The sequence below is a fragment of the Silurus aristotelis genome (genome assembly GCF_946808225.1).
Source record: "Silurus aristotelis genome assembly, chromosome: 11".
Classification (NCBI taxonomy): Eukaryota; Metazoa; Chordata; class Actinopteri; order Siluriformes; family Siluridae; genus Silurus; species Silurus aristotelis.
The window spans coordinates 345,765-373,264 of NC_139584.1; the positions used below are offsets into that span (position 1 = coordinate 345,765).

General features: G+C 44.0%; 1 long non-coding RNA gene across 1 annotated transcript in view; it reads right to left on the reverse strand.

Moving 5' to 3' along the window:
• Positions 1 to 782: 782 nt before the first annotated feature.
• The window catches only part of LOC310733520, a 37,510-nt gene continuing 10,792 nt past the window's right edge, over positions 783 to 27,500 (reverse strand). Inside the window, exons 2-3 of the long non-coding RNA XR_014535807.1 lie at positions 4,559 to 6,454; positions 783 to 1,398 (exon numbers count right to left, since the gene is read on the reverse strand). This is a non-coding gene — a long non-coding RNA (uncharacterized lncRNA). The remainder of the gene's footprint in view (positions 1,399 to 4,558; positions 6,455 to 27,500) is intronic.

The following is a 27,500-nucleotide window of genomic DNA, read 5'->3' on the forward strand; positions in this document are numbered from 1 at the left end:
CTCCATTGTCAAACGCTGTAGATATCTCCTCAACCAGTTCAATGACTGCCATTGAGGTTGCTCTATTTGCCCTGAAACCAAATTGATAATCTGAAATAAGGTTGAATTTATTGAGATAATCATCAAGTCTTATAACATATAACTTTTCAAAAATTTTAGAAAATTGTGAAAGTAGTGAGATTGGCCTGTAGTTTGTAAATTGATGTTTATCTCTTAATTTTAAAAATGGGTACTACCTTGGCCGTTTTCATTTTAGACGGAAAGATGCCCGTAAAAAAAGATTGATTACAAATGTATGTAAGTGGAGCAACAATACTATGTATAATTTCTTTTACTACAATCATATCAAAATCAAAACAGTCTGTTGACCTCTTATTCTTAAATTTAGTCACAATTTGAATAATTTAATTTTCATCCACACTCCTCAAAAACAAAGAGCTCACATTTCCTTTAATAATATTTTACTCTATTTCCTTTACCTCTGATGGTTGAGGGATTTCATTAGCTAGAGTGGGTCCAACATTTACAAAAAAATTGTTGAACGCCATTGATATTTCCTTATTACCGTTTAAGATTTGGCCGTCTTTCACAAAATAATTTGGAAAATCATTTTTATTAGTTCGCTTCTTAATAATACTATTTAATAATTTCCAAGTACTGTGGATGTTGTTTTTGTGCTGTTCCAAAATATTATGATAATAAACTTTTCTATTAGATCTTATTATGTTAATTAACTTATTTTTGTACACTTTAAATTTGTTCTCTGCTTCTTTAGTTCTATGTTTTATAAATAATTTGTGGAGGTATTTTTTCTTTTTGCAAGCGTTGGCTATGCCCTTTGTTATCCATGGTTTCTCCAGGTTGGTTTTGTCTTTAATAAAGTATTACTTTAGTGGGCAATGTTTATCATAAAGACTTGCTAGTGTAGACAAAAAAAAGTCATAGGCCTTGTCAGGATCAGAGATGGCATAGACCTTGTCCCATGTCTGGTTACACAAATCAGTTTTTAAGGCAAACGTATAATTTTAATCTGATCTACTTTGAACACAGTAGCCTTATATAGAAGTTTGTGAAAAATACTAAAAACAGGATGATGATCAGTAATATCATTTATGAGCAATCCAGCAGTTATTTGTGTTTCAAGTCTATTCGTAAATATATTATCTATTAAAGTAGCTGTATCGGCTGTGATTCTTGTGGGTTTAGTGATAAGTGGAAATAAATTATTACTATAAATAATTGTGATGAATCACTTGTTTTCATATTATTTTGGGGATTTAAAAGATTTATATTAAAATCGCCACACACAATATACATCTTACTAACGTTACCAAACAAGATATCAACATTTTTATTAAATACATCTAAACATGATCCTGGTGTTCTATAGAGACAACTCTTCTTCTTCTTCTTTCGGCTGCTCCCATTAGGGGTCGCCACAGCGGATCATCCGTCTCCATACCACCCTGTCCTCTACATCTGCCTCTTTCACACCAACTACCTGCATGTCTTCCCTCACCACATCCATGAACCTCCTCCTTGGCCTTCCTCTTTTCCTCCTACCTGGTGGCTCCATCTTCAGCATTTTTCTACCAATATAATTCATGTCCCTTCTCTGCACATGTCCAAACCATCTCAATCTCGCCTCCCTCACCTTGTCACCAAAACATCCTACATGTGCTGTCCCTCTAATAAACTCATTTCTAATCTTGTCCATCCTCGTCACTCCCAACGAAAACCTCAACATCTTCAGCTCTGCTACCTCCAGCTCCACCTCCTGTCTTTTACTCAATGCCACTGTCTCTAAACCATACAACATCGCAGGTCTCACCACAGTCCTATAAACTTTCCCTTTTATTCTTGCAGATACTCTTCTATCACAAATCACTCCTGTCACTCTTCTCCACCCACTCCACCCTGCCTGCACTCTTTTCTTTACTTCTCTAACACACTCTCCATTACTTTGCACTGTTGACCCCAGGTACCTGAACTCCTCCACCTTCTCCACCTCTTCTCCCTGCAACCGCATCACTCCACTGCCCTCCCTCTCATTCACACACATGTACTCTGTCTTACTCCTACTGACTTTCATTCCCCTTCTCTCCAGCGCATATCTCCACCTCTCCAGGCTCTTCTCAACCTGCTCTCTACTCTCACCACAAATCACAATATCATCTGCAAACATCATAGTCCAGGGAGACTCCTGTCTGACCTCGTCCGTCAACCTGTCCATCACCACTGCAAACAGGAAAGGGCTCAGGGCCGATCCTTGATGCAGTCCAACCTTCACCCTGAACCAGTCTGTCGTACTTACTGCACACTTCACTGCCGTCACACTGTCCTCATACATGTCCTGCACCACCCTCACATACTTCTCTGACACACCTGACTTCCTCATACAATACCACAACTCCTCTCTCGGCACCCTGTCATACGCTTTCTCTAAATCCACAAATACACAATGCAGCTCCTTCTGTCCTTCTCTATACTTCTCCATCAACATCCTCAAAGCAAATAAGGCATCTGTTGTGCTCTTCCTCGGTATGAAACCATACTGTTGCTCACAGATGGTCACCTCTTCTCTCAGCCTGGCTTCCACTACTCTTTCCCATAACTTCATGGTGTGACTGATCAACTTAATTCCCCTGTAGTTACTGCAGGTCTGCACATCTCCCTTATGCTTAAAGATCGGTACCAGCACACTCCTTCTCCATTCCTCAGGCATCCTCTCCCCTTCCAGAATCCTGTTAAACAATCTGGTTAAAAACTCCACTGCCATCTCTCCTAAACATCTCCACGCTTCTACCGGTATGTCATCTGGTCCAACCGACTTTCCATTCTTCATCCTCTTAATCGCTGCTCTCACTTCCACCTTACTAATCCTATCTACATCCTGCTTCACCAACTCCACATCCTCCAACCTTCTCTCTCTCTGATTTTCCTCATTCATCAGCTGCTCAAAATACTCCCTCCATCTTCTCAACACACTCTCCTCATTAGTCAACACATTTCCCTCTCCATCCTTTATTGCTCTAACTTGCAGTACATCCTTCCCAGCTCGGTCCCTCTGCCTGGCCAATCGGTATAAATCCTTTTCTCCTTCCTTAGTGTCCAACCTCTTATACAGCTCCTCATGTGCCTTTTCCTTGGCTTTCGCCACATCCCTTTTTACCTGCTGCCGCATCTCCTTGTACTCCTGCCTACTTTTCTCATCACTCTGTCGATCCCACTTCTGTTTTGCCAACCTCTTTCCCCTAATGCTCTCCTGCACTTCCTCATTCCACCACCACGTCTCCTTGTCTTGCTTTCTATTTCCAGATGTCACACCAAGTACTTTTCTAGCTGCCTCCCTCATCACTCCTGCAGTAGTTGCCCAATCATCCGGCACCTCTTCACCACCACCAAGCCCCTGTCTGACCTCTTCCCTGAACCTCACACTACACTCTTCCTCCTTCAGTTTCCACCATCTTATTCTTCTTTCAATCCTTACTTTCCTCCTCTTCTTCTTCGCCTCCAAAACCATCCTACAGACCACCATCCGATGCTGTCTAGCTACACTGTCCCCCGCCAACACCTTACAGTCTCCAATCTCCTTCAGGTTGCATCTCCTACACAGAACATAATCCACCTGTGTGCACCTTCCTCCACTCTTATACGTCACCCTATGATCCTCCTTCTTCTTAAAATACGTGTTCACCACTGCCATTTCCATCCTTTTAGCAAAATCTACCACCATCTGCCCTTCCACATTCCTCTCCTTAAAACCATACCTACCCATCACCTCCTCATCACCTCTGTTCCCTTCACCTACATGCCCATTAAAGTCTGCCCCAATCACCAATCGTTCTTTCCTAGGTACACCATCTACCACTTCATCTAATTCACTCCAGAATCTTTCTTTCTCCTCCATCTCACAGCCAACTTGTGGAGCATAGGCACTGATGACATTTATCATCATCCCTTCAACCTCCACCTTCACGATCATCACCCTATCAGAAACTCTCTTCACCTCCACTACACTCTTACTGTACTCTTCCTTCAGAATCACCCCTACACCATTTCTCTTTCCATCCACACCATGATAAAACAGTTTAAACCCACCTCCAATGTTCCTGGCCTTACTCCCTTTCCACTTGGTCTCCTGAACACACAACACATCTACCTTTCTCCTCTCCATCATATCAGCTACCTCTCTCCCTTTACCAGTCATAGTACCAACATTTAAAGTACCAACCCGAACCTCTACTCTCCTACACTGCTCCTTTTCCTGCCGTCTCTGTAGACGTCTTCCTCCTCTCCTTCTCCTCCTTCGGCCAACAGTAGCCCAATTTCCACCGGTACCCTGTCGGCTAACGATACCTGTGGCGGTCGTTGTTAACCCGGGCCTCGACCGATCCGGTATGAAATTCTCATTTGTGATCCGCATATTTGATTTGGCACATGTTTTATGCTGGATGCCCTTCCTAACGCAACCCTCCCCATTTACCCGGGCTTGGGACCGGCACTAAGAGTGCACAGGCTTGTGCCCCCCTAATGGCTGGGTTTCTATAGAGACAACTAACAATAATATTTTTAGATTTAAGAACTGCAATTTCAACAGATATACACTCTAGAACTCCCTCAATGGTGGTTGTCAGACTATCGACAATTTTACAATTTAGGTCATTTTCCACATATAATGCTACTCCCCCACCTTTTTTATTAATCCTGTTCTTAGTAAAAAGCTCATATCCCTCCAATTCCACCTCACAAGCCTTATCCCCATCCAACCAAGTCTCCGAAACTGCAATAACACTGAATTTGTTAATTTTACTAAGGCATTCTTTAATATCTTCAACATTTTTATACAGGCTTCTACTATTGAAATGAATTAAGTTAAAAGCTCCTTCTATATCAATACTGTTACTTTGCTCTTCAGTATAGTATTTACATTAATTTATTATATTATTATAAAAATGATTATCTGGATCTATATCTTTCCCAAACTCATTTGTTTTATAGAGATGCATGATTTTCTAAACTATGTTCAATCAGTTCACTTCTATATGGACTACCAATATTTTCTAATTTATTTCATCTTTATCTCTATTGACTACTGATAAATCATAATCACACTCAGTCATATTGTTTTAAGGTTAATCACAAAATACTCCTATGTCCCTAATCCACCACTTTTTTAGCCTATTATTTAGTCTTTTCCCAATTGTCAAATTATAAATGATCCCCGTGTCCAACATAAGGCGGATTTCCATCCATCGTGACGATAATTTTAAAGCAATTTTCCTCCGTCCAACGTAAAGTAGGCCCATCTTCCAGTTTGTCCGCACGTAAACATGTACCTGTTATCCACAGTCCAGTACATGAAAAGTTTATCCAACAGTAATCAACGTAAAGTAGGCCTATAATAATCCATTCTCCAACTCGCTAAGGATTTGTCCACACTTTTTCATAGTCCGCATAGCTCCAGCAGAATGCATAGAGATCCATTTAAACCCAGTCTAAATGAAACGAACGTACTATTCTCACCCATAGCAGAAAGTGATAGTCCTCAACATGCGCCAAGAATGTCTCTCTTTTTTTTCTTTTTTTTTTTTTTTTGTTTGTTTGTTTTGTTCAATCAACATTATCTAAACTGATCAAGGTCTTTAAGTTGTCTTACCAGTATTACCCTGGCTTGTTCCTGAGTAGATCCCTTTAGCTGAATGAAGATCTTACAGTTCCTCGTCCATGTCGCATTTATCTTATCATTTCTTCTCAGCATACAGGCTTCTCGGGCGATCTCAGCATTTCTTTTTGTAATATGCTCGTTTAAATAAACATTAGTTCCTTTTAACTTCCTTCCTTGTCGCAGTAAATCAATTTTGTATTTCCGATTTGCAAAACGCGGAATAATTGCTGGCTGTTTTGTGTCTTTTCTTGGCAGAGTGTGACAAGCAGCGATGTTATTTGCGTCTAGATGTATATCTTTTCCCCTCAGAAATGTTACAACTTGTCTCTCCAATGATTGCACATCCTCGGTGTCAGCATCCGCACTTACATTTCTCCCACTGCTGCCGCTTTGGCATATGAGCGGGGTTTGACGCTCAAACCTGTGATGATAATGTCTTCCATCCGCGTGTATTGTTCAAACTGATCAATACTCATTTCAAGCTCATTGATAGTTTGGTCTTTTTCTTTTATCAAGTCTCTCAATTGTTTCACCTCGTCGAAAAGTCCCATCAGCTTTATCAGCTGGTGAGTCACTTTGGACAACTCCTCAGTCAAATGATTGAGCGACTTACGAATTTCCGGCATCTCGTTCTCCATCTCTTCTTTACTGGTTGTTTTCTTCGGTGGCATAGCCATGTTTTCCCGTACTGTTTCAGTTTTCTTATGTATGCGTTATGCAAGTAAAGTTATTTTTTTGTCGAGTAGAGATACTGCATTTTCACAGGGCGCCGCCATTTTGAAATGACTTGACCATTATTATTATTTTGTTGTTGTTGTTGTTGTTGTTGTTCTTGTTATTGCTTAAGCGTTGGGTAATCAATACATGTACAGAACCTGTGCAAAATGTGAAAGAGTCCATTATGGTTTATGAGATTATGAGAATGTCTCTAGGTTACGTATGTAACTCTATGTATGTTTACACAAACATCCGGGGCGCATACCGGGCAAAGCCCCGCCCCCACCTCGGGTACTCAGACCACATCTCTGTTATGTTGAACCCAGCATACAGACCACTCAACAGGCATTCAAGACCAGTTCGAAAGCAAGTGAGAACCTGGCCAGCAGGATCCATGTCTGCCCTCCAGGACTGTTTTGAATGCACTGACTGGGACATGTTTAGAGAAGCTGCAACCAACGGCAATTTTATCAACTTGGAGGAATACACGTCAACAGTGACCAGCTACATCGGCAAGTGCATTGATTACGTGACTATCTCCAAGACCGTCACTACACGCTCCAACCAGAAGCCGTGGATGACCGCCAAGGTGCGTGCGCTGCTAAAAACAAGAGACTCTGCCTTCAGAGCAGGGGACAGGGCGGCCTTGAAAACAGCAAGGGCCAAACTGTCCCGTGCCATCAGAGAGGCGAAGCACGCACACGCCAAGAGAATTCACGGCCACTTCCAGGACAGTGGAGACACCCGGCGCATGTGGCAGGGCATCCAAGCGATCACGAATTACAAGACCACATCACCTGCTTGTGACCGTGACGCCTCCCTCCCAGATGCGCTGAACGACTTCTACGCCCGGTTCGAGGTGCAGAACAACATGGTGGCGAGGAAGACCATCCCTCCTCCCAGTGACCAGGTGCTCTGTCTAACCACAGCTGAAGTGAGGAAAACTCTATGCAGAGTTAACCCACTGAAGTCTGCTGGACCAGACAACATTCCTGGCAGAGTGCTCAGGAAATGTGCACAACAGCGAGCAGATGTCCTCACTGACATCTTCAACATCTCCCTGAGCAGCGCCACTGTTCCTATGTGCCTCAAGACGACGCCCATCATTCCTGTGCCGAAAAAGTCTTCTGTCTCCTGCCTCAATGACTATCGTCCCGTTGCACTCACACCCATCATGATGAAGTGCTTCGAGAGGCTCGTCATGAGGCACATAAAGACCCAGCTTCCACCCGCACTGGACCCCATGCAGTTCGCATATCGTCCAAACCGCTCCACGGACGATGCTATTTCCACAACCCTTCATCTGGCCCTCACCCATCTGGATAACAAGGACTCCTATGTAAGGATGCTGTTCATAGACTTCAGTTCAGCATTCAACACAATCATTCCTCAGCACCTGATCGAGAAGCTGAGCCTACTGGGCCTGAACACCTCCCTCTGCAACTGGATCCTGGACTTCCTGACTGGAAGACCTCAGTCAGTCCGGATCGGAAACAACATCTCCAGCACCACCACACTGAGCACTGGGGCCCCCCAGGGCTGTGTGCTCAGTCCACTGCTGTTCACTCTGCTGACTCACGACTGTGCACCAATGCACAGCTCGAATCACATCATCAAGTTTGCCGATGACACGACCGTGGTGGGTCTAATCAGCAAGAACGACGAGTCAGCATACAGAGAGGAGGTGCAACGGTTAACAGCCTGGTGTGGAGCCAACAACCTGTCTCTAAACGTCGACAAAACTAAAGAGATGGTTGTTGACTTCAGGAGAACACAGAGTGACCATTCTCCACTGATCATCGCTGGATCCTCAGTGGAGATCGTCAAGAGCACCAAATTCCTTGGTGTTCATCTGGCGGACAAGCTCACCTGGTCACTTAACACCAGCTCCATCACCAAGAAAGCCCAGCAGCGTCTCTACTTCCTGAGAAGGCTGAGGAAAGCTCATCTCCCTCCCCCCATCCTGTCCATGTTCTACAGAGGGACCATTGAGAGCATCCTGAGCAGCTGCATCACTGCCTGGTTTGGGAACTGCACCGTCTCGGAACGCAAGACCCTACAGAGGATAGTGAGGACAGCTGAGAAGATCATCGGAATCTCTCTTCCCTCTATCATGGACATCTACACTACACGCTGCATCCGCAAAGCACACAGCATTGTGGATGACCAAATACACCCGTCACACACACTTTTCACACTCCTACCATCAGGGAAACGGTTCCGAAGCATTCGGGCCGCCACATCCAGACTGTGCAACAGTTTTTTCCCGCAAGCCATCAGGCTCCTCAACAAAGAACTGAACTGAACTCTCTCTCACACACACACACACACACACACACACACACTTACACACAACTGTGTGACTGATCCGCACAAACTGGACTCAACACCCATCATACACTTCGTTCACCCAGGTTTCAATACCAATCACATTTTTCACGATCGCAAAATGTTTACATGCCGTCTGTTGCTGATTCCGGGACTTGTTATTTTGCACAATATTCTGTCCAAATCCTTTGGTTACTGTTAACTCTATTTTTGATTGCTGATACTGCTGAATTGCACAAATTCTGTTTACATTATTCTGTTTACACTGCACCTTATTCTGTTACGACAGGTTTTACTGGCGGAGCTATTTCTATTTTTAATTTTATATTTTGTGTATTGTGTATTGTCCTGCACTGTCCTGTGTTGTCTTGCACTGTCTTGTGTTGTCTTTTGCACTGTTTGCACCAGCTGCACACATGCACTTTATGTGGCGAGGATCTTAGTTCTCGGCCCTGTGTTCTTCTGTTCTGTACTGTTTGTTTTATGTTGTTCTATGTAGCACCTGGGTTCAGGAGGAACGTTGTTTCATTTCACTGTGTACTGCATCAGCTATATATGGTTGAAATGACAATAAAAGCTTCTTGACTTGACTCTTGACTCTAGTTCCCTGAGGGAAAGAGACGCTGTGTTGAAACGCTTTGGGAACATGCCTGAGTGTTCACGCTCTGAAATAATGTGTGTAAACAGTTAATAATTGGACCCTGGCCATCACCGGCGAGGCGCCGTCACGGCCAGGAAGTATAAAATGCACATGGAGTGAAGCAAGCGCCAGCTTCTGTAAGGGAGAAGAAAGCGCTGCAGGGACGTTTTCCCTTTCAGGAACTCGAGAGAACTCATATAATGATGCGATGGCATTGATGATTCTACTGCTAAGGGTCTGCTTATTGGCAGGGAGGCCTCTCCTCGGAGGGCCGTAGCCGACGAGCAGTTAGTCGGACTTTCTCCAGGGACCAGTCTTATGGACCTAGGTGTCCAGTGCATACCGGGGCACAGCCGGTTCAATTTCTCCTGGTCTGGGGCATGAGAAGGATAGAATGCCAGTAACCTTACAGGTAATAGGACAACCGAGGGCACTTTGGGGTTCAAAAATGTCACAGGCCTAACCTGGAGTAAACTCTAGGAAGGAGGGGGCCACAGAAAAAGCTTGTAGATCTCCTACTCTCTAAAGAGAGCAAATGGCCAACAAGAACACAGTATTGACGGAAAGATGCCTCCAAGATGCCTCGGCGAGAGGCTCGAAGGAGAGCTCAGAGGAAGCCCCCAAAACAATCCAGACACTCTAGGTCGCACCGGGGGTCTCATCCTCTGGGGGGTTGGGGCAACTGGATCCTCTGCCATGCCTAGGCCATGGCATCCAGCCCCAGTGGGAGGAGTTGGGAGAACCAAAGAACATCTCTTGAGATGCAAACAGATTCCCCTGGCCTTTTCCGAATCTCTCCCAAATTTGCTTCGCCACGAGAGGGTGGAGCCGCCATTCTCATCCCCTGCCTCAACAGGCTGTCTGCTGCTTCGTTCAACTGACCCAGGATGTGAGCAGCTTTCACTGAGAGGAGGTCCCCAAGAGATTGAACCAGAGGTGCCTCTTTGTCGAGATGAGGGCGGCCATGGACCGGCCAATGGCCCTAGCAGTCTCTTTAGTGGCTCTGAGGGCCGTGAACTGCCGCCCAGGGCACCTCGCACATTCAGCTAATGCAGCACTTCAGCCTGATATTCCTTACAGGACCACCATACTGTGCCAGGACGCAGTGGCTTAACCTGCCGAGGCATAAGAATTAGAGAAATAAGAATTAATAAAGAGTGTGTGAGGGGTGTGTATGAGGGGTGTGTGTGAGGGGTGTGTGTAAAGAGTGTGTGTGAGGGGTGTGTGTGAGGGGTGTGCATGAAGGGGGTGTGTGAGCGGTGTGTATGAGTGGTGTGTGAGGGGTATGTGCCAGGGGTGTGTAGGAGGGGTGTGTGTGTGATGGGTTGTGTATGAGGGGTTTGTGTGAGGGGTGTGTGTGAGGGGTATGTATGCTGTTGGCTTTGCGGATGCAGTGTGTGGTGTAAATATCTGTTATAGAGGGGAGAGAGACTCCAATAATCTCAGCTGTCCTCACGATCCATTGTAGGGACTTGCGACGGTGCAGTTCCCAAACCAGGCACTGATGCAGTTGCTCAGGATGCTCTTAATAGTCCCTCTGTAGAACATGGTTAGGATGGGTGGAGGGAAATAAGCTTTCCTCAGCCTTCTCAGAAAGTTGGGACACTGCTTGGCTTTCATGGTGATGGAGCTGGTGTTGAGTGACCGGGTGAAGTTCTCTACCAGATGTACAACAAGACATTTGGTGCTCATTTTCCTCACTTCAGCAGTGGTCAGAAAGAGCACCTGGTCCTTGGGAGGAGGGATGGTCTTCCTCGCCTCCACGTTGTTCTGCACCTCAAACCAGGTGTAGAAGTCGTTCAGCTCATCTGGGAGGGAGGCGTCTCGGTCACAAGCAGGTGAAGTTGTCTTGTAGTTCCTGATCGCCTGAATGCCACATGCGACAGGTGTCTCCGCTGTCCTGGAAGTGACTGTAGATTCTCTTATCGTTTGTGCGCTTCGCCTCTCTGATGGCATTGGAAAGTTTGGCCCTTGCTGTTCTTAAGGCCATCTTGTCCCCTGCTCTGAAGGCAGAGTCTCTAGATTTTAGCAGTGCATGCACTTTTGCGGTCATCCACACCTTCTGGTTTGAGCGTGTAGTAATGGTCTTGGAGATGGTCACATCATCAGCGCACTTGCTGATGTAGCCGGACACTGATGATGTGTACTCCTCCAAGTTGATGGAATCGCCGTTGGTTGCAGCCTCCCTAAACTTGTCCAAGTCAGTGCACTTAAAACAGTCCTGAAGAGCAGAGGCTCCTGCTGGCCAGGTTTTCCCCTGTTTCAGAACTGGTTTAGAGCGTCTGACGAGTGTTCTGTATGCTGGAATTACCATAACAGAGATGTGGTTTAAATAGCAGAGGTGGGGGCGGGGCTCCGAACGATAAACACCAGAGTTGTTTGTGTAGATCCAGCGTGTTCGCTCCTCTCGTCCACATGCTGATGGAGTTTAGGGAGCACAGTCCTGAGATTAGCACGGTTGAAATCTCTGGCGATTATAAACAATCCGTCAGGATGAACATTCTGCAGGTCGCTAATAGCGCAATAGAGTTCACACAGTGCCTCCTTAGCTTTAGCGCTGGGGGAATGTACACTCCGACAATGAAAACAGTGGTGAGTTCCTGTGGTAAATAAAATGGCCTGCATCTTACAGTCACAAACTCCACTAGCGATCAACAGTAACGTGAGACAAGCACAGAGTTCTGTGGAGAAAAAACATCAGGGAGAAAAAATCAGCACAGTGGTATAATGATCATACGCTCACCTTAAAACAGACCATTTAAAAATTTGAACATAAATGGCGTCAAACAAAGTTGAAAGAGTTCTAGAAAATCTCTTAGTGCTGCTGATCAGCATATTTCTCCTCCTTCATATGACAAGCAGAATCCTAGATTTTTATTCTGCACTGCAGCAAAATGAACGGGAAATAAAAGCACTGCACTCACATGCACACCATCAATAGGAAGTAATGATTTCATGAACTTTTTAATAATAAAGTTGAAAACATCAGACAAAAAATATAGATGATTCAAATAAATCCAGACTATTTTATAAGTAACCCTGTAGACAGCAGTGTCATTATAACAGACCATCAAATTCAAAGCTTTACTCCTATTTAAGAGAACGACTTCATTTCATTTATTTCCTCATCAAAATCATCAGCCTGCATTCTCGATCCCTCGCCTACAAGTTTCCTCAAACAGATCATTCCAGAGGGAATTAAACCTGTTTTAAAATAATAAACTCTTCCATTAGCACTGGTTTTGTACCTAAATCCTTCAAACTGCAGTTATCAACCCCCTTATTAGGAAACCTGACCTTCACCCTGTCAGCTGTCCAACTACAGTCCAATATCAAACCTCCCCTTTATCTCCAAGATTCTAGGAAAGGTTGTAGCACAGCAGTTCTGCTCACATCTACTTATGAACAACATTTATGAAATGTATCAGTCAGGATTTCGGCCTCATCATAGCACAGCGACGGCGCTAGTTAAGGTGGTAAATGACTGTTATTGGCCTCTGATCAGGGTTTTATCTCTTTACTTGTTTTGCTCGACCTCAGTGCAGCTTTTCACACCACTGATCATCATCTCCTGCTTGCTGGACTGGAGAACGTTGTTGGAATAAAGGGAACAGCTCTCTCTTGGCTCAGGTCTTATTTGACTGATTGCTAGCAGTTTGTTGATGTAAATGTTGAGTTCTCCACACTCTCTGAGGTAAAGTTTGGTGTTCCTCAAGCATCTCTCTTAGGCCCTCTGCTTTTCTCTTTATATCTGCTGCCTCTGGGTGAAATAATACATAAATATGGTATTCACTTCCATTGCTATGCTGATGATCCACAGCTGTATATTTTAGCAAAGCCAGATGAGAGAGATCAGCTTAACAATGTTGAGGAGTGTGTAAAGGACATTAGACAGTGGATGCTTGATAACTTTCTTCTGCTCAACTCAGATAAGATGGAAGTACTTTTACTAGGACCACATGCAGCTAGAAGTAAACTTTCTGATTCCGTAGCATCTCTGGATGGTGTTTTTGTTTCAGTGTGTCAAAGACCTTGGTGTGATTATTGACCCGAGTCGGTCCTTTGAGTCTCACGTGAATAATATCACCAGGATCTCCTTCTTTCACCTTAGAAATATTGCTAAAATTAGAAATATGATGTCGTTACAGGATGCAAAAAACTAGTAGAAATAGAGTCTTTAGTCAGTAGGTGTTTGTGAGGTAAAGGAGCAGATCTGGAGGAACCCTAGATGAGGATGAGGTTCCCTCTTTAGTCTGGTTCCTCTCAAGGTTTCTTCCTTCTGCATCTCAGGGAGATTTTCCTTCATTACAGTCGCTACCGACTTGTTCATCAGGGACAAACTTACACTTATAAAGAACATCTTCATTTTAATTACCACACTATCAGTGTAAATCTGCTCTGAGACAATGTTCATTTTTAATAACATTTTTAATGAATCATAGTATTAGCACTTCGCCACGTTACTGTGTTCAGCATATTCACTTCAACTCTTTAAACCAGACCATATGGAATTTAGAACGTAAATGGGGTTACAGATAAGCTTTTTGTGCTGCTAAACAGCATGTTTTTATTCTCAAAGAAAAATTTTATTCAGTTTGGTAGTAAAATTAACCATAAATAAAAGCACTGCATGAACATGCACACCATCAACAGGCACCAGAGGTGGCAAAAGTACACACATCCTTTACTTAAGTAGAAGTACAGATTCTCATGTTTTAAAATACTCGTGTAAAAGTTGAAGTACTGATTATACCTTTTTACTTAAGTGAAAGTAAAGAAGTCTTGGCTTTGACATGTACTTAAGTAAAAAGTAGTTATTACTTCTACCTGTTTTAGCTGTTAACTGAACCTCACATCATGATAGATAGATAGATAGATAGATAGATAGATAGATAGATAGATAGATAGATAGATAGATAGATAGATAGATAGATAGATAGATAGATAGATCGATCGATCGATCGATCGATTGATCGATCTTTATTGTCATTGCATTGTACAGGTACACAGCAACAAAATGCAGTTTGGCATTTACCAGAAGTACAAAAAGTAGAAATTGTGCAAATAGTGCAGATAAATAAGTAGCATATTTACAGCAAGTGATTTATATGTAAGCATATGTGCAGTGATTAAATATAAAGGCTGTAGCAGTGCAGAGACGTGTGGACATCATTAAGAAGTACAGATAGATGTACTAAGGCGAATGCATTGAAGAGGAAATGTGCAGAAGTAGAAGGTTATAATATTATGGCATTTAAGAAATGTGCAAGCTGAATAAACAAGTCCACTATATATATACACACACACACACACACACACACACACACACACACACACACACACACACACACACACACACACACATTATATACACACATATACATGAATGTGAGATGTTAAGCAGAATGTACAGTAAGGATATAAAGATATAAAGATACATATAGATAAAAATAGTGCAGATGTAATGAGGAGTAAAAAAAAAAAAATATACTGTAATGTATACATTGTATGTATAATTGTACAAAGGCTGTCAATCAAATTAAATATTAAATCGCAACTTAATTGCACATTTCTCTCTGTTCTAAATGTACCATATATGAATACTTCCTGTTTTTAATACTTTAAGCAACATGGACATGGAGAATTATGGATGCAACATAGAGCATGAAGACAAAAAAATTCTTAAATGACGTAAATCATTAGGGCACTAAACGGAACCTTTGCTATGTTTCCACACGGACAGTTAATGAGGTGAAACCAGAGAAACTGCACCACTTCAATTCAAATCAAAAAGCTTTTATATACAGTGGGTACGGAAAGTATTCAGACCCCCTTAAATTTTTCACTCTTTTTTATTTTGCAGCCATTTGCTAAAATCATTTAAGTTCATTTCTTTTCCTCATTAATGTACACACAGCACCCTATATTGACAGAAAAACACAGAATTGTTGACACTGTTGCAGATTTATTAAAAAAGAAAAACTAAAATATCACATGGTCCTAAGTATTCAGACCCTTTGCTCAGTATTTAGTAGAAGCCCGCTTTTGATCTAATATAGCCATGAGTCTTTTTGGGAAGGCTGCCACAAGTTTTTCACACCTGGATTCAGGGATCCTCTGCCATTCCTCCTTGCAGATCCTTTCCAGTTCTGTCAAATTGGACGGTAAACGTTGGTGGACAGCTATTTTTAGGTCTCTCCAGAGATGCTCAATTGGGTTTAAGTCAGGGCTCTGGCTGGGCCATTCAAGAACAGTCACGGAGTTGTTGTGAAGCCACTCCATCGTTATTTTAGCTGTGTGCTTAGGGTCATTGTCTTGTTGGAAGGTAAACCTTCAGCCCAGTCTGAGGTCCAAAGCACTCTGGAGAAGGTTTTCGTCCAGGATATCCCTGTGCTTGGCCGCATTTATCTTTCCCTTGATTGCAACCAGTCGTCCTGTCCCTGCAGCTGAAAAACACCCCCACAGCATGATGCTGCCACCACCATGCTTCATTGTTGAGACTGTACTGGACAGGTGATGAGGAGTGCCTGGTTTTCTCCACACATACCGCTTAGAATTAAGGCCAAAAAGTTCTATCTTGGTCTCATCAGACCAGAGAATCTTATTTCTCACCATCTTGGAGAACTCCATGCGGGTTTTCCATGTGTCCTGCACTGAGGAGAGGCTTCCGTCGGGCCACTCTGCTATAAAGCCCCACTGGTGAAGGGCTGCAGTGATGGTTGACTTTCTACAACTTTCTCCCATCTCCCGACTGCATCTCTGGAGCTCAGCCACAGTGATCTTTGGGTTCTTCTTTACCTCTCTCACCAAGGCTCTTCTCCCCCGATAGCTCAGTTTGGCCGGTCGGCCAGCTCTAGGAATGGTTCTGGTCGTCCCAAACGTCTTCCATTTGAGGATTATGGAGGCCACTGTGCTCTTAGGAACCTTAAGTGCAGCAAAAAAATTTTTGGAACCTTGGCCAGATCTGTGCCTTGCCACAATTCTGTCTCTGAGCTCTTCAGGCAGTTCCTTTGACCTTAATGATTCTCATTTGCTCTGACATGCATTGTGATTTGTAAGGTCTTATATAAACAGGTGTGTGGCTTTCCTAATCAAGTCCAATCAGTATAATCAAAAATTTCTGGACTCAAATGAAGGTGTAGAACCATCTCAAGGATGATCAGAAGAAATGGAGAGCACCTGAGTTAAATATATGAGTGTCACAGCAAAGGGTCTGAATACTTAGGACCATGTGATATTTCAGTTTTTCTTTTTTAATAAATCTGCAAAAAGGTCAACAATTCTGTGTTTTTCTGTCAGTATAGGGTGCTGTGTGTACATTCATGAGGAAAAGAAATGAACTTAAATGATTTTAGCAAATGGCTGCAATATAACAAAGAGTGAAAAATTTAACGGGGTCTGAATACTTTCCGTACCCACTGTATATATATAATCATAGGTATAGGTCCCCTGGTGGTCTAGTGGTTAAGATGCAGCGCTCTCACCGCTGCGACCCGGGTTCGATTCCCGGTCAGGGAACCATCCCCAGCCACTCTCAGTGCCGGTCCCAAGCCCGGATAAATTGGGGAGGGTTGCGTTAGGAAGGGCATCCAGCGTAAAACATATGCCAAATCAAACGTGCGGAGGATCCGCTGTGGCGACCCCTAACGGGAGAAGCCGAAAGAAACTTACTATATATATATAATCATAGACATTTTACAGATTTGAATGATGAATTGTTTTTATCTGTACGATCAATAAAGACAGTAATTTAAGTTTGTTTCTTCATTATGAGGGAAAAACCCACAAAACGCCACCCAGAGGGTAAATTGTGTTAAACATGGCGGATTTGGTGTTTGATTTGAGACTTGGTGCAGAAATAAAACAAAAGTTTACTGATTACAAATATTTTTCTGGTGTAGTTTATTTATTTCTTTTATATCTAAGTAAAGAAGAGACATAGTGAATAAATGTTTGTTGTGCTGAAGCTTTTTATTTCGCCTCTTTTATATTTAGTTATGCATTTATGTATTCTTTTTTTAATAAAAATAGTAAAACAGAAATGTGCGCTGAATTAATAGCGCATTAATAAAATTTAGTGCCGTTTAAAAGAATTTAAATTTTGACAGCCAAATATACATACATATATATATATATAACTAGCTGAAAGTGCCCGTGCTTCGCTACGGAAGGCAGAACGCTAAGCAATATGGCAATAAGCAGTAAGCACTGAGCAGGACTGGATGATCAGAGATCAGAACGTAACGTCAACAAATAACGTACTCCCCCTTTGTAGTACCGATACAGGGCAAACTACTTTGAAAATAACGTTTATCGTGCATCTAACATCTAATAAGAAACAATGTAGTAAGTTTCATTAGTACATAAGTACGTTATTTCTAAGAATTTGCAATGCGTGAGAAATCGCGTTTTTCGCGAGTTAGCTGCGATCCAGGGCGAATTTTTCAAAACCCTTTCTTAGTGAGCACTTAAGACCCAAGAGGAAGGTATGTTCCAAATTTCATTGCAATCCGTTCAGTGGTTTTTGAGATTTCGTGATGAGTGAGTGAGTGAGTCAGTCAGTGGTATTTGAGCTTTATATATATAGATAGATATATAAATACAAAACTAATTAAAAATGTTACCTGATGAATGTGTCCAGGCTGAAGATCCACATATAGAACACAAGCAGAGAAAAGATGATGATGATGATGATGATGATGATGATGATCAGGAATGTCTCTGTTCTCAGTCATGTTTACATCACTGACTCCCTCTGTCTCATCCACGTTAGTTTTACTTCTTGTTGCTTTCTGCCTGCTGATTCTCAGCTTCGTAAACTAGTCTACATCTGTGTTGAGTGAGAGTCAGGACTTTATACACCAGTGGATTGAAAAAGACGCACAATGACAGGATTTTATATTTCATCAAATTAATGGATTAAAACTAAAGTAACGAGCCTGTTTTGAAAATGTAAGAAGTAAAAAGTACAGATATTTGTGTTAAAATTTAATAAGTAAAAGTAAAAAGTTGTCTGAAAAATAAATGGTGAAGTGAAGTACTGATACGTATAAAATCTACTTAAGTACAGTAACGAAGTATTTGTACTTCGTTACTTCTCTCCTCTGGTAGGCATAAATAATTTTGATAATAATTGATAAAATATCATATAATACAATATATGAAAATATCAGCCAAAAAAATCTAGACTATTAATTCAAATACAAAGTTTTTTATAAATAACCCTGCAGAAAGCACTGTGTCAGGGATTCACCTGCCACGCCCCCTCAGAGGTACTCAAGCTGCCTCTCTCTGCCGCGCTCAGGGCATTGCCGGTTCACCTATATAAACTCATGTGCTAACCTCACTGGCAGCATTCCCCGCTGGTTTACACTCCTACTTATTGTCCTATGGATTACACTCACTTCCTGGATCATACCTGTTCCGTGGATCATACCTGTTCTGTGGATTATCCCTGTTCCGTGGATTGTACCTGTCCCGTGGATTGTACTTCCCTATCGGATTATACCGGCTTTACAGACTAAACTCGCATTATGCTTCCGACTCGTGGTCCGTACCATGACAGAAGGTCCAACCCAAACAAAAGGAGGAATCGCAGCCGAATAGATCGGCTTCCTGTCGAGCACCTGCACATTCCTCGAAGCACAGTCATCCGAATTCCCCACCTAGCCAGCCAAGATCGCATTTTTTATTCTGGGGGACACGCTCTCTTTCGGGCCGGGCGCTTAATCGAGGCGATTTTGGCTTATACAGCGATTTCATCGTGTGATTCATGGAGATGTTCAGGATGACCTCCAGTTCCGTCAAGCGTGACGCTCCGCTCCAGTGCTCCGCCAAGTGTGCCGCTGCGCTCCAGTGTTCCGCCAAGGGTGCCGCTCCGCTCCGGTGTTCCTCCGAGCGCGTCTCTTCGCTCCAGTGTTCCCCTGAGCGCGTTGCTCCGCTCCAGTGTTCCTCTGGCGTGTCCCTTCACTCCAGTTTTCCCCCGAGCACGTCTCTCTGCTCCAGTGTTCCTCCAAGCGCACCGCTCCGCTCCAGTGTTCCTCCGAGCGCATCTCTCCGCTTCAATGTTCTTCCGAGCACTGAGCGTCAAGCGTGACGTAACTGAAGGCACACTCGGCCGCGGAAATGACATTGTACGGCCGCCCGGCTGCAAAAATGACGTTGTACCGCCGCCCAGCCGCGAAAATGACGTTGTACTGCCGCCCGGCCACGAAAGGGACGTTGTACCGCCGCCGGCCTGCTAAAGGATCGCCTTACCGTCACCTGGCCACAAAACGGACGTTGTACCGCCGCCTAGCCACGAAAGGGACATTGTATCGCCGCCTGGCTGCTAAAGGACCACCTTACCACCACCAGGCCGCAAAAAGGAGGTCATACCGCCGCCGGACCGCGACACAAAGAGAACATCGTCACCAAACCCCTCCGGATGTGCCGTCATGGATCCAAGTTCCTCTTAAGGCCACGTCACGCCTCCAAGTTCGTCCGAAGGCAACGTCACGCCCCTAAAGGTGTCATCTCACTTTACAGTCTCTACGAAGGTGAAGCACGCTTCACAGCTCCTACCACGGCGACATAGCGCTTCCAAGTCTCTCTGAAAGCTCCATCGTGCTTCAAGTCCCCTCCAAAGGCGCCGGCACACTCCAGGATCTCTTAGAAGCCGACGTTGCGGACCTAGGTCCCTCCAAGAGTGACGACATGGCCTTTGATTTCTCCGCCGATGGTGTCGCTCAGCCTCTGGTCTTTGCTGGGGACGTTGCTCCGCTCCAATCTTCCGCAATCACGCTTAAGGACCCCTTTAAAGGCGACGTGGCGGTCCCAAGCTCCTCTGAGGGCAATGTCACGGCCCACGATTTCTCCCAGGGTGCCGTCATGCTTCATGACCCCTTCGAAGGCGACGTCATGGGTCACAGTCCCTCTGAAAGCAACTTCTTGCCTCTGAGTCCCTCTAAAGGGGTCATTCTGCTCCTGATCTCCGCAGAGGGCGTCTCTTCACTCCTGTCCTCCGCAGAGGGCCTCGCTTGGCCACTGATCTCTGCCAAAGACATCGCTCAGCCTCTGATCTCCACAGAGGATGTCGCTCCGCCTCTGATCTCCGCTGATGGTGTTGATCAGCCTCTGGTCTTCGCCGAGGACGTCTTTCCGCTCTGATCATCCTTCGACCCTGAATAGATGGCGAGGCCTTCCTCGGAGTGCTCTGGCCCACCTGGTGTAGGTGGGTTTGGGGCGTCAGGTGCCGCCTCTGGATGGGGGTAATGTCAGGGATCCCCCTGCCACGGCCCACACTGAGGTACTCACGCTGCCTCTCTCTGCCCCGCTCAGGGCTAAATGCTGACACCTGTCAGTCGTTGCCGGTTTGCCTATATAAACTCACGTGTTAACCTCACTGGCTGTCAGACCTACTTGATGACTACAGTGAGCAACCTGGTTCCCGAATGCCAGCATTTCCCGCTGGTTTCCACTCCTACTTACTGTCCTATGGGTTACACTCACTTACTGGATTAAAACTGTTCCCTGGATCAAACCTGTTCCGTGGATCGTACCTGTTCCGTGGATTGTACCTGTTCCGTGGATCGTACCTGCCCGTGGAGCATACCCGTTCCGTGGATTGTACCTGTCCCGTTGATTGCACTTCCCTATCGGATTATACCAGCTTTACAGACTAAACGCGCATTATGGTTCGTATGCTCTCTGACTGGTGTTTGTGTGCTGTATGATTGGAATAAACATGATAGAGCTACTTCCGCTTCCGACTCGTGGTCCGTACTGTGACACACTGTAATTATAACAATCAATTACAAAGTTTTACTCCTATTTAAGCAAGTGAATTTTTATTTATTTCCACTTCAGAATGATCAGTGTGTGTTGCCTTCTGGTTCTCCCTTTTAGTTCTGCTGCCAGATACAACATTAACATCTTTAGATTACGTATGTAACCCTAGTTCCCAGAGGGAACAAGATGCTGTGTCGCATCGCTTTGGGAATGCTTCCGTCCATGATCTGAATCACGTGTGTAATCTGTCCAATAAAAGGCGCGGCATCACTGGCAGGGTGACATCACAACCAGGAAGCTATAAAAAGCACATGGGGTGAAGCCAGCAACAGCTTCTGAAATAGAGAAGGAAGCGCTTGCAGGGACGCCGGCAGTGTGACAAGGGGACTCAGTGTTTCATTCCCTCAGAAAACTAGGGTTACATACGTAACCTAAAGACGTTCCCTTTCAGGAACTTTAGCTGCATCGCAATGCTTTGGGAACGAGAGTGCAATACCACCAGACTGACCAGTCCCTGACTATTGTGAATGAGCACAGGTATGTTGAAGGACAGAGGAGCCAGAGTGGCAAAGAGAAATTGCAAAGGTCTTGGAGGGACACTCCAGAGGACCAAGCCTAGAGGCACTTGGAACACCCCTTCCTGCCTCCCTCTCCATTCAACCTGCACTTAAGGTATGTGTAAAGGATTTTAAACGAGTTTTCAGTCTTCTCTGCCATGGCTTTCAGCCCTAGAGGGGCTGGGGGGTCAGGGAGTACCATAGGGGACAGTGCGACGTCTCTCGAGGTCTTGCGCTTTGCTGAATTTTTCACAGATTTGCTTCACCACATGAGGACACCTAGATGTGGTTCTTGGTGTTCAGCCGAAACCGCAGCTCTTTCATGTGAGCAAAAACAAAATTTTAATGCCCGACCGCTAACTGCTCTGATTGAGCTAATATCAACCAATCATCGATAAAATTAACACTTCATGAAGGTGCAGGGTTATAGGGCAAGGCCAAATGGAAGACCCTGATAATGATAAGAGATTCCTGACTGGGTGAGCCAAAAAATGCCTCTCGGTGGAGGTTAGGGCATGGACCGGCCTTAATGTTCTCTTTAGTGGCTCAAAGAGCACCTGGCCACTCATGATGTCTCCCACATCCAGCTCTCACAGCAGGTCGAATTGGTACGCCTGCAACACTGCCATGGTGTGCAGGCATCCAGCTGCCTGACCTGCTAAGGCATATGCCTTACCCACCAGCGCTGACACAGTACGCAGGGGCTTGGTGGGTAGTGTCAGGGCCTTAAGGGAGGAGGCAATGCCCAGGAAGAGATAGCTCGCTAGCATCTCTTCAACCCGAGGCATAGCTCCGTTACTATATTCCCTAAGCCCCATGACATTCAAGTAGAATGGTGTCTTGGGGCTAAAGGGGCGGGCCAAAAAACCTGGACACCTCGGTGAAAAATGGCAGACCCTGACACGGAAGTTGTGATGCCGGGAGCAGAAAGCGCTCGTTGAGCTTACTGGACGGAGGGGCTTTCCACTCGGAAGCTGGACCGGGCAGGAGAGGTTTAAGAAAGGGACAAGCCCGTCTCACCAGAACCGGGAGAAGTGAGGACACGACAAGCGAGTTCAGTGCTTGCATTTGGCTCCATCGAGAACCGTCTTAGCGGGCTCTGCTCCCAGGCAAGCCACACAAAGGCTGTGTATCCCCCCCTGATATAGTGGGGACAGGGAGGAACACACAACCGGCAAGTGTGCTTAACCTTTTTCAAGGTTTTTATATTTTTTAGGGGGTTGATAACTGGGAGTAGTTATCAACCCCCTAAAAAATATTTATAATATAACTGGGGGAAGGGGTATCTCAGTGGTTAACATTTTGGACTTGTGATTGGAAGGTAATGAGTTCAAATCCCAAGCTCCAAACTCTCAACTGTGCATTTGTATGGATGAGATCATTGTAAGTCGCTTTGAATAATGGCGTCTGCCAAATGCTGTAAATGTAAATAACTGGCAGTTTGAACAATATAGGCACACACACACACACACACACACACACACACACACACACACACACACACACATGCACATTATCCACCAATTTAAATCAGCATCTCCATTTGTTTTTTTTTACTTGATGTGGATTTTGTTTCCATTTAAGAGATTTTCCACCCCATAGAGTTTTTTTTTTACATTGTACAAACATGTTCCACACTGTGGAGGGATTTTCTTTACCCCACTGGGAGATTTTTTTACCCCCTGGAGGAATTCTTCATGCTTTATGCAGGACTTTTTATACTGTTTGGGGAATATTTCACCCCATGCCGGGTTTCTTTACCCTGCAGAGGGAGATTTTTCCCCTGTGTAACTCCAACCTGAGCTTTCAGGCCTCACACTGGAGTTCTGAATAGCCTGTGCTTTATTTAGTGTGTGTGTGTGTGTGTGTGTGTGTGTGTGTGTGTGTGTGTGTGTGTGTGTGTGTGTGTATGTGTCTGTGTCTGTGTGTGTGTGTGTGTGTGTCTCTGCAGCTGGAGAACATATTTCAAACGTCCAAGAGGCACAAAATGAAAAAAAGAAGGAACGAATGGAAGATAGAATGAAATCCCCGTCTCTCTCTGCTCTATTCACACCACATACAATATGACGGGTAGTGTGTGTGTGTGTGTGTGTGTGTGTGTGTGTGTGTGTGTGTATGTGTGTGTTAGACCTCCTGAGGAGACTCTACCCTCATCTTCTCTTTTCCAGCTGTGTTTTAGAAGCAGAGAAGAGAAGTGAAAAAGAAGAGAAGAATGAGTGTGCACTACATGCCTGTCCTGTCTCTACTGCATTAATACACACTGCCTCACTGCTCTTCTCTGAACTCCAATTTATGGCTTTGCAAACACAAAAAAAGCACAAAACAAGACCTGAGTAGACAAAACACAGATCGTTTTTCTTAAACATCTACAGCAGAGATGAAAAAACATCACAACACAAACCTCCGCTGTTTTATTTTCTAAATTTTACAGTCTGATTTTTATTAAAGCTACGATTCTCCTTCAAGTCACTGTTTAAACCATTTGCAGTAAATACACACGTTTATACGACTTCGTCTGTACTGCATCATTTCTCCCCATGTTTGAAACAAAATGCTGCAGACATACAGACTCAACTTCACCCAGGTACTGACTCAACACACCTGTGCCTAATCCGACTCTCTCTCTCTCACACACACACACACACACACACACACTGTGAAAGAGATTCTAGTTTAGTCATAAGCTCATGAAGTATACGCTCAGTTCATGTTTTGTGCTCCTCACAATGCAGGGCCGATCATTTGGAGATCCTTATTTTTGATATGAAACTGATTTGTTTTAAGGTCACTGCTTCCTGTGTGTAAATCACTTGAACCTGTTCTTGAATCTGCCTCACATACTTGTGTTAAAGGCCGCGTTTGCGTCACACAGATCAGGTCTGAGGTTCTAATGACATCTCATTTCTGGAATATGGAACTTTGACCTGTTCCTCACTCAAAACCTGTTCATGATTTTTCATCATCTCCAGTACATGTTATACAGTTTAAACTTGTAATCTTTGTGGGAGGTTCTGCACCAGGATCTGTGGGACCTCAGTCACATTGTTTCCTCCACATGAGGGTCTAATAACACAAAGTCCATTTAGAAATATCTTTTATAATTATATTATAATATTATATTATATCCAATTATAATATCTTAAAATCTTATTCAAAAGTAAATCCCACAGAGATCTGATCCGAGTCTAAACACAGCTTTATGTTGAGTTTTTTCTCCAATCTATATGAGAAGAAAAAAAGAGGAGTTTCAGCATTTCGGATAGTTTTCTGAGCCCCCTGCTGTACTCACTGTACACATATAACTGTGTGGTCACTTCCAACTCCACCACTATCACCAAGTTTGCTGACGACACTGTTGAGGTGGGCCTGATCTCCAAGAACAATAAGACGGCCTACCTACAGGAGGTTAAAAACCTGGAGAGATGGTGCCAGGAGAACGACCTTCTCCTGAACGTCAGCAAGACTAAGGAGTTGATCGTGGACTTCAGCATGAAGCAGGAGCGGTCATACCAACCGCTAAACATCAACGGGACCCCAGTGGAGAGAGTGGACAGTTTCCGGTACCTTGGTGTTCACATCACACAGGACCTGTCTTGGTCCTGTCACACCCACACCCTGGTGAAGAAGCCCAGCAGCATCTGTAATATCTGAGATGCTAAAGGGACTTTAAAACCTCCCTCTTTTTACACTTTGTACCATTGAGAGCGTTCTGACGGGTAGCATCACTTCCTGGTTTGGGAACAGCAACATGCAGGACAGGCGAGCCCTCCAGAGGGTGGTGCTTTAGGCTGAACTTACCATCCACACTGAGCTCCTTGACCTGCAGGACATCTACAGCATGCGGTGTAGGACCAGAGCCAGAAAGATTATGAAAGTCATCAGCCATCCCAACAATGGACTCTTTTCTTTGTTGTGTTCAGGGAAACGCTTCTGCTCCCTGAAAGCACAGAGAGAATGAGGAGGAGCTTCTTCCCACAGGCCATTTGGAGTTTAAACCAGGAAACACCCAGGATCTAAAAACTGGCCCACTCTCTCCATCATCACACTTTTCTGCAAATTCTTTTCTTTTTGCACTACGACACTTTAATCTCTGGACTGTCACTTTAGCTCTGGACTCGCACAGCACACCTCTAAGTTGGACCTCAGTGTGGAGGGAATTATGGTGTTAAATGCTGAACTGTAGTCCACAGCATCTTTGTATAATTCCCATTTATGTAGTCCAGGTGGCTCTAATATTTAATATCATGTCTTCAGGGAAACAGGTTTCAACAGAGCTGTACGTTTTCCTCTTCCTTACACCTGCTTACACATACACACACACACACACACACACACACACACACACACACACACGCACACACACGCACATACATTTACATTTACAGCATTTAGCAGACGCCCTTAAGAGCTGGAACCAAAGTAACAAAGGCTACAATCAGTAACACACAACGAAGAATGCTGAGTTACATCCAAAGAACACCATACCTACTGTGAAGCATGGGGGTGGAAACATCATTATATATATATATATATATATATATATATATATATATATATATATATATATATATATCACACACACACACACACACACACACACACACAGGGTTTCTGGACAGTGATAAGTCACAGTACAGGGCAGAAGCTCAGCTGCATTACATCATGTTTAGGATATTTGATATTTGAGAGGAGACTGGGGTGTTCCGCACTCAAACACTAGCAAGCTCATTTCTCTTTTTCTCTCTGTTTTTTCTCCACTTGTCTTTAAAATTCACACTCAACATAAAGTCAAACATCAGGAAACTGAATCCGTTTGTGCTCCGACCTGCACTGTAACTGTGGGATCTTCTATAGACAGGTGTGTGCATCTCCACATCATGTCCAATCAGCTGAATTTACCACAGGTGGACTCCAATCAAGTTGTAGAAGCATCTGAAGGAGGATCAGTGAAAACAGGAGGCACCTGGGCTCATTTTGAGTGTAATGGTGAAGGCTTTGATTATTTATTTTTTATTATCATTATGGGGTTTTGATTGTAGAATATTGAGGACAATAATAAATTTTAATAATTAATAATTAATCATTTTGTAATAAATAAAGTAAGAAAACTAGAGCAGATCTTTACTTCCTCTACACTTTGGTGGTTCCATTACTTTGGTATAGGTTTATCTTGGGTTAAGAATTTTTGCAGATTATCTCTGGTTTTTTATTCATTAGGTCCAGGCAGATCTTCTGACACTTACAGCTGATGAAATATTTGTGGAAATCTTCCATATTTCAGCACTTAAAGTCCTCAAAGTGTGAGGCTCTCGCTCCTGCCCTGTGGAGCTTGATGAGGTCAGTGACTGTTGTTAGTGTGCAGTTGTAGTGCAGTTGAACACATAGAACATTCCGTGTCATGTAAATATCAGCAAATAAAAAAGCATCGTCTTATATTCATCTTTTTCATCTCAAACGCAGATTCTGTCTTCAGCATGAAACACAAAGAACTGGCCAGGGTGTCCCAATACTTCTGGAGGAGAAAATATACCCACTTTATTTCAAACATTTCTCTGTTTCATCACGCAGATCATTTACAACACTTTCACTCCAAACAAACATAAATATCATTTATTCCTGCACAATGTGATTATACATGACATCATCACCCCCCCCCTCTCTCTCTCTCTGTCTTTCTCTCTCTCTATCTCTGTCTCTGTCTCTCTCTCTCTCTCTCCAAACCTGCATGTGTTTATTATTCCTGGTGCCAATGTGAGTCGCTTTTCAGACCTCAGCTCTTTTCAAAAGGTTAAAAATGGCGTCTTGTTGTTTTTTTCCTCCT